The sequence below is a fragment of the Medicago sativa genome, chromosome 6 (genome assembly GCF_051527215.1).
Source record: "Medicago sativa cultivar Bolivia chromosome 6, Bolivia_mono, whole genome shotgun sequence".
Taxonomy (NCBI): domain Eukaryota; kingdom Viridiplantae; phylum Streptophyta; class Magnoliopsida; order Fabales; family Fabaceae; genus Medicago; species Medicago sativa.
In genome coordinates, this window is record NC_140754.1 from 89,814,585 (window position 1) to 89,823,336 (window position 8,752).

The window sequence follows — 8,752 nt, forward strand, 5'->3', positions numbered from 1 at the left end:
GCATTCTATAATTTCTTGCAAAAAAATTTAAAATTTTAACAAAACACTAAACCTAAAAAATTCTAGATTAAGTGAAATTTTTTATCATAACAACATAGTTTAAGTGAAAGCTTACTTGTTCTTGTTGTTGTAGTGTTGTTTGATTTGAAGTTGAAGGAATTTTTAAGTTGGGAAATTTGAGAGAAAATTGAGAAATGTGTGTATTGTTTGATGAAAATGAGGCAGAATGAGGTTCTGCCTGGGTTAATAACATCACGTAGCGCAACTTAAGTCACGTAAGATGACTTAAGTTGTGTAAACATTGCAACTAGCGTAAGTTAACTTACGTAACACATGTTAACATGCGTAGGGGTATATTTGTATTTTACTTTGGGAGTGAGTAAAACTGTTTGGGTAAAGAGCAGGATTCGACTTGTTTTTTGACATTAGTATTGCCTTTTTGAAAGTCTTGTATGGGTTGTAAGGCAACTTAAAAGCCTATTCAAAATATTTAGAATAACTAATCTGACACATACTAAAATTGACTAACGAGCTAATATTTTAACGAAATTAAGTTCTATTTTAAAATTTAACATAATACTAGAGAGTATGAATTTATTTGACGACTTATTTCTACTATAATGAAAAAATAATAATGAAAAAATTTCATAAAAACAAAGATGATATTTTTTACACAAAGTACAAAATTATAATATAATAATATGAATAACCATAAAAAAAATATTCGTATTTACTTAAGTAGTTTGACTTAGTAGGCCTAAAAGGTTTTCTTTGAGGCATCAAGACTTCATGACCTTTTTAGCTAATGTGCTTTTGAAATGGCCTTATCTAGGTTTATTTTAAAAACAAAAATATGGCTTTGACTTGAGGTTGAATTAGACTTAACAGTAAGTCCTTATTGGTTTGTCTGATCTATTTTCATTCCTAATAAAAATAGAGTCCAAAACAGTCCCAAGTTTAATGCGAAAAACCTTTAATATCATTAGATGCTTAATTACGCAAGCATCCAATGACATCATCATGATCATAGTTGTCGTCGTCATCACAATCATTTGATTCCTTACTCAGATGCTTAAATAAGCATTTAGTTATTAACCTTCCGCTTTTCTCATTTACACCTCTCTCTGTGTCTCTATCTCTCTAGTTTACACTTCTCATTACAACACTTGAAGTAAATCATCAAACATTAACTATAAATTGACATAGTACTTCTTGGAATCATCAAGAAGTACCCATGCATCAAAATAGTACGATCACCTGGTGACTACCCATGCATCAAGCATCAATCCACAACTATGGACAAGAAGATGTTATGTGAATCTGGTAAGTTTCTGCTTAGCCCCCAAGAAGCTCGATTAGCGAATTACTTACAAAGAGAAACCCAAAATCTCAGGTTAGCTAGATCTCTTAGTGAACATGTAATTTTTTTAACCAAATAGTTTCTATGAACAAGTCCTTTCCATTGATATTTTGATGATAACAAATCTGAAGAAAAAAAAAAAACGTTTGCGATCTGTTTGTTCATGTGTGCAAGTTGAGACAAATAAAGATCTTTTTCCTACATCGTTATCAATATTGGTGTTTTAGATAAGTTTTATTCCCTGATTAATGTTTTTGGTACATATTAATTTTCGGGATGATTTGGCGCATAAGTATGGTTTGTCACTTTGTCTTGTATACTTTTGTTTAAATTTTAATGTTTGTTGAATGAATTACTATGTAGTTGTGGTGGTTTGTAAATATTTTTTACAAACAAGACGAATTTTTGTGAATACAATGTGTAATTGAATTGAATATCTAGTCTTTGATTATTCGCGTCCCTTGAAAACATCTTTGATTAATCCAGGATCACTTTAGCCCTTTTTTATACACCTCTCATGTACATCCTCATGTGTCAGGGGTATTTTAGTAATTTTACATCGCATAATCACCATCTCATCTCTTCTTTCAATGTTTTTGCCACATGTCACAATTGTGTGTGGGTGTCAAAGGGTGTATGCCACCTAAGGTGATCCATGTATAAGAGCTCATTAAGGTCTCAGGTTGATTCCCTCTAGTGTCAATTTCAGTGTGTAAATCCATGGGGGCCTCTGCAAATGGGCGTGAAATTAGTCCCCTCAGAATCATTAGTGAATTCTTAGATCGGTTACCGAGTTTTAAAAAAAATAAAAAATACTCCCTCCGGTCCTTATTATAAGAAACAATTAACTTTTTTGGTTCATTGTGTAAGTGATGTATCTAGTCTATATTTACACTAAGATACATTAATTATTCTATGAACCTAAAAAGTCAACTTTTTCTTATAATAAGGACCGGAGGGAGTAATATATTAAGGAGGAATACAAAATAAAGAGGATACTTCTAGAATCAACACAACCAACCCAAAGCTATAATTCAAGGAGCTGCAATTTTGATTTACGAATAACTAGTTTTAACAAGAGTAGCAATTTTGGTGCAATTTTCATTCTATCAAAATGAAATGATTATATCAAGAAACTAGATACTAATAATATGCTCTTATCACCAATTTTAATAGGCAAGTGTCCGGGCTCGCCGGGCCTTACAACCGCCACCGGCTACAATCAATAACCTCATCCAAAAAATTCTCCTTGGCAAATTTGAAAGTACTACTCTTTCCAATAGGGAAACTATGATAACATTTAGAACCAGATCCTCTCTTGTTATTATAAGCTGGATAAAATGATCCTTGAAACTCCACTTCTTCAATAAACTCCAATCCCTCATCTTTTGCCAGATCCTTGATCTTCCACTCAGTAAATGGATGTGTTGTCTTGTGAGAAATATGAATTTCTCCTCCAAAAGAAAGCATGTTTTTAGCATTCCGTAGAAATCCACTCACTAATCCTCTATGAAGCCTGCAATTTTATTTTTAAAAAATCATTTGTAACACCGTGTCTCAATGTCGGTATCAGATACAGACGCGTGTTTAATCTAAAGTTTCAGTTCTATATAGAGTAAAAGATGAAAATTCATGACTACGTATTTAAATTTTGTGCATAACTTACAGAATCTGGCAATGGTGAAATTCGGTAAAATTGAAACCAGCATGTGGAAAATTAAAGATTATTCGATCAAATTTATTATTCTTGAGATGCTGGTCTTGAGCCATGTTGTGAACATTCACTTCGTGCAAGATGGTACAGCCAAGACCCTCAAGTTCAATCAAGTTGCTAGATCCATACTTCCGCACTAGAAACTCTTCAAAATTTGTAGTATTTTGCAAAATAAATAAACTCAATTAGTTGAATCTATTAGCACAATTACAATCAACATTTAAAAAAAAAACAGCACCATTAATTAGGGAAGATATAACTGATTGTGATTTTCACAAAACCAACTAAAGAATATTTTTTTTATCCAAGTTTATTAAAATATGGAGTAACCATATATTGTGCCAAGTTGAGCATTCAAAATATACCTCTACTATCGAGGGATGGATCCATGTTGAGCTATGTGGGACTATAGCTCCACATGCTTTTCCCTATTTATTTAATATATTTTTTATTGGATAAAACACTTACGGTACACTCACTCACAGCCACGATAATATGTTTCATTTCCATTTTCAATTCCTCTTGATATGTTTCATTTCTTAATTCTTCAAGCTCATGTCTATGTATCCACTTAGTTGAAAAAGAACATGAGCCATGATAATATGACTTATGTGCTACTGTAGTAGATTTCATTCCAAAGCCATTTATTAGTTTTTTTTAGTTATGAAATTTGTGAAGAGTAACCTATGTAACAAAATAGGTGATCAGTGGCTACATCACCATCTTGTAACTTATATAGAAAGAAATGTTCTATTAACAATTAGCAATGATGTCATTTTAGCTCATTTTCAACAAATGGATAAAAAACAATTTTTATTGTAATGTGTTGTATCAAACAATGAGGTAATAATATTTGTCGATTAAAAAAAAGTTTGTATTATTATTTATTTGAAATTTTAGCTCCACATGTACCTAAAGTCTGGATCCGCCCCTGCTACTATCCAAAGAGGTAGCAGTCATGTTCACAGCTGAACCAAATGCCTTTGCCAAGCAAAGTGAGAAGGAGAAATCTCCCTCTCCCACAAGCAAAATTTTGTGAGAGCTACGATAATGCATTATCCTTTTCTCTACCATTTTGGCAATTCAAGTGCTTACAATGCTTAATCGAATGATTAAAAGATCACTATGAGAATGAATATATAGACACATTTTGGTGTTGGAAGGAACGCCCCGCATAAAATGTTTAATTGGAAGCCAATCAATAGTATTCACATTTTTTTAAAATTATAATTATGGCTTTTTATGTGTTTATGTTAGTGACTTTATAAATTTGTTTGGGAACTCAAAAGCTTTTTCTTTAAATTATCCATCCGTTACAAGCAAGGTTCCCTTGTTTTGGGACGGATGGAGTAAATTCTTTTTTTTTTCACCCTATTTTCTTCTCATGCGCCCTACTCAATTTCGGAAATACATTTGTTTGGATTATATAATCTGAACTATTTTTTGGGGATTTTTGGATTATATAATCTAAACACGACCAAAACCCAAAAATCATATTGTAATCGATGCGAAGGTCTCCATTGACTACGATATTATTATGCCCACATAAACTGCACAACAATTTTGAGATAGTATGAATTCTAAACAATGACCATGATATAATAACCTACATCCAAAGAAAATTGTAGAAGGATGCAAGACTATTTGTAGCCATAGAACATTCCTAGACTATAACTACAGTCAAAGTAAATGTATAAAACATTTAAAATTCAGTCAACACACCACAAAACAAGGGAACCTTGCTTGTAACGGCATGGTCGATGGTCTCGGTTTAGATTATATAATATGAACTCATTTCAGACTATTTCGGATTATATGATCTGAATCGGTCCCAGATTGTGCTACAACTTGAGGTTTTGAGGATTATATAATCCAAAACATTCATTAAAATTAACAATTTAAACAACATAATAAATTCAATAACGTAATTCAACAACGTAAAATAATATCATGGATCGACCAAACTTAAATCTTCATCTTCATGCAAGTCCTGATTTCTTCGTAGATCCTAGGTCGAATCAAACTTTATTGAATATCTTGAAATGACTAGACCAAGGAAGCGTCCTACTCGACTGGTCCTTTAGAACTACACTAACCAAATATAGAGAACATGATTCTCACGTCATTGTTATGTTACTTCTTCTAGGTGAACCGAACACTTTCATATGAGTTTACCGACGGACGACGATATTTAACAATGTATATCCCTCTTGTGTCTTTGTGTGGCTGAGACGACTGTTAATTTGGTTCAGCTGGTCTTTCAAGCTTGATAATGTAAACAGATTAAGTTTTTCCCCTTGACTAGTCAACAATGATTTCTCACTTTACAAATTCTCATTCGAACTCACAGTCTCCTTCTCTTTTATACATTTCGTATGTATGGTGTTTATGATGTCAACGTTCCCTCGTTGGTCTTTCATAAAAATATATATTTGTCATCTTTTAGGAATAACATGAATGTTTAGAAGATGAAGGTCTACCTTGCAAATTCGCACAAAAAATTATTGGCGATCTGTCTGGATTTGGGGTTGCTCATCGGAGTCTCCTTCTCCCTTCTAAGGATGTGCGAGAGGAAACAAAGTTTCCCCTTCTTCCCGCTCCATCTTCTTGTACCACATATTTAGTTTTAGGTGTCTAATAATTTGTTGTAATAATCATTATGTTAATGTATTTGTAAACATTAATCAAATAAAAATGTGTTCAATTATTGATAATTTGTATCATGTCTCATAAAATTTATGTATTGTTTTTTTTCATTTCTACTTATGTCATACTAATAATGTATATCACTGCTTTGAAAAATTGATTAAAAATCTGGTTAAACAAGTTTTCGAATTATATAATCCGAAAATCCTCAAAAATGAGTTCAAAATTATATAATTTGAACATGAGTATTTTCATAATATCATCTTGTAACGATTTTTTTGGAGAGCTAGCTCAAAATATTGTTTGGTGGGATTTTGCTCAAATCGACTTAGGCTCTGTTTCAAAATATATATTTTTTGATAGCTTATAAGTTGGCTTTTAACAAATAAATTTATAGTGAATAGTTTATAGAAAACTAAGTTACTTATTGAATTTGTAATTTTTGATAAAATTAGCGATTGAACTAATTTATAAATATGAAATTACATAAAAAAAAATTGTTAAATTATAATTTTTTTTGCAAATAAGATAACAAGGATAAAATTAAGATATAAATTTGTGCCCCTTCAAAAGAAAAACTATATAAGCTCGTGAAAAAAAAAACTTATCAAATGAGTCTTTTTTATCATATATGAATTTAAAGCTATAAGCTCAAATTCTTGTTGATATCGCCAAACAGAGCTTTGTTGCACAAAGCTTATGTTGGAGTGAGTAGTACTTTAGTAGAGAAATCGAACAAAGATCTATAGGCATATGGATGATCAATTTAGGGAATGGATTTCCTCCTGTGGAAATTTCTCCAGTCTTCTGGAGTGACACAATCTGCACCATTAATTGTCTTCTCTCTCTTATTTTCCACATTAATTCCCACATACATTAATTTTTAGTGGACAGGATTTCACTGGACTCTCATGTGACTGGAGAGGATTCAAACCCATCAATTTATATGAAACTAGTGTGTTAACCCGTGCAATGCACGGGTGATAGACTATTTTTTCTCAATCTTAAATTGTTTTATTTTTTTTAATTATCAATGAAAATTATTTATCCCGTGAATTTTTAAATATGCCCCGTATTTTTTTTTAAAAAATAATAGTATTTTTTTGCTGCAATGATGACAAATATGTGTCACATGTTTTTATGTTTATCAGTGGTAAATATATGTCCCGTGTTTTTACGTATAAATGAAAAATATATTTATAGATTTCAGATCGTCGTCGATGAAGCGCCGCAGCGGCTGTCCTTTCAGAGTCTTGGTGTGTGTTGATTCTATTGTGGTCACTGGTTACGTTCAACGCCATCATTGTCTTGTAGAGCTATGGTGTTGACGCGATTATGAGTTAGTCTCGGTCTGATTTTTGCTATTTTTTTTTTCATTTTTGTTTATTTGTGTTTGTTTTCATTTTGTTTCATGGAAATGAAGATGGGTGGTGACTTTGTTTTGGCTCTGCGATTTTGTCTGGAAATCTTGAATCTGATTTTCTGGATTAAAGGTATAGGTTCTTTAGTTCTAGCGTTGTTCTATTGGATTCATATCGACTTTGTTTTGGCTCTGTGATTTTGTCTGAAAATCTTGAATTTGATTTTCTGGATTGAAGGTATAGGTTCTTTAGTTCTAGCATTGTTCTGTTGGATCCATATCTCGATTCAACATGACTGCTTTTATCCTGATGTTGCTTGAAATGGCTTGGTGTGTAGATGCTCCGGGTTGACGGTAGTAGTCGTTCATCATACCTAAAATATTGTATCCGTTGTGGTTGCTTCTTGCATCGTTGGTGGACAATGGTAGATTTATGTCCTTTGTTCATCCCTTGATCTGGACTGCGACTGAAGTTTCAAGACCTCTGCGACTTTGTGGATTCGGTTCGTAATTGATTGTTTTGACTCAAAAGGGTGTTTATGGTCTTTTGATACTTTGAAGATAGTTGCTGGAACTTGGGTCGTTTCTGTTTTGGCAGACAATCATTGGATTGTCGAGCCCCTACGTGGCCTCGCTGGATTGTATGTGATAATGGTTGTTTAGGACTGTTCTCTTTTTTACCATTTTTGTACTGAATTGTTGGGTTGTGCTTTAGTGGTTTACTGGGTCAGGTCTTTGGCCCCCAACCCAAGTCTTGTATTTCCTTCTCTTGATAAAAACTTGTCCCGTATATTTTTCTATTTATCAATGACAAACATATAGTTTTATTGAAAAATAATTGTTTCTTGTTTATTTCAAAGATATTTATTATTAGGGATAGGATCAATTGACACCAAGGTGTCAAATTAATTTTGACACCAAATCTCAATCCTTTATTAATATTTGATCAATGGCTTATAATAATTCATTTAATTGTCTCACGTGACTATAAAAATTTCCACTTTTGTGTCATTGTCAATCTCTAATTGTTCCTAATGACTCATTAAAAAAAAAAGGGATCCTAATAATGAGTAATTAATGACATGAACTTGCAGAGAAAACAAATACATCAAGGGTACAAATTCTCATACAGAAGTATGCACATGAATCATGATATGCTTGGGAAAATTCCATCTCCTATTTATTTTAGAATATATATTTTCGTTAATCTAATAAGGACTTGAAATTGGGGTTGAAGCAAGAAGCACTGGTAGGATCATCAACGATGAAAATACTTCAAGAGGCATTTGTAATTGACTTTATTGTGAAATTGTATTATATATTGTTGTTATATGTAGGAATTTTTTTTTTTTTTTATATTGATCGATAGTCATTCAGGACTTATACTTCTCCTAAAAAAAATGTATTTCTCATTAAATTATGAATCTCTAATTTATATAGAGGCAAAGGTTTGAATTGATGAAGGCAAGTTGAGATGAACCCAGGAGAGCCGAGAAATTAGAGGATAAAATAGGCAAGTTAAGATTTTTTATTCGTAGAAGGCAAGATGAGATTTTTATGTCATGTGAGAATTAAGTGACTAATTATAAACCTTTAGATCAGATAAAATAAAGGGATGAGATTTGGTGTCAAAATTTAATTTGACACCTTGGTGTCATTTGATCCTATCCCT

At 32.1% G+C, this 8,752-nt stretch overlaps 1 long non-coding RNA gene across 1 annotated transcript; it reads left to right on the plus strand.

The window, feature by feature from the left end:
* The first annotated feature begins 1,123 nt into the window (after positions 1-1,123).
* On the plus strand, positions 1,124-3,837 carry LOC146918075 (uncharacterized). Its single transcript, XR_015015969.1, has 2 exons — positions 1,124-1,323; positions 3,029-3,837. It is a non-coding gene; the product is annotated as an uncharacterized LOC146918075 (long non-coding RNA).
* The last annotated feature ends 4,915 nt before the right edge of the window (positions 3,838-8,752 follow it).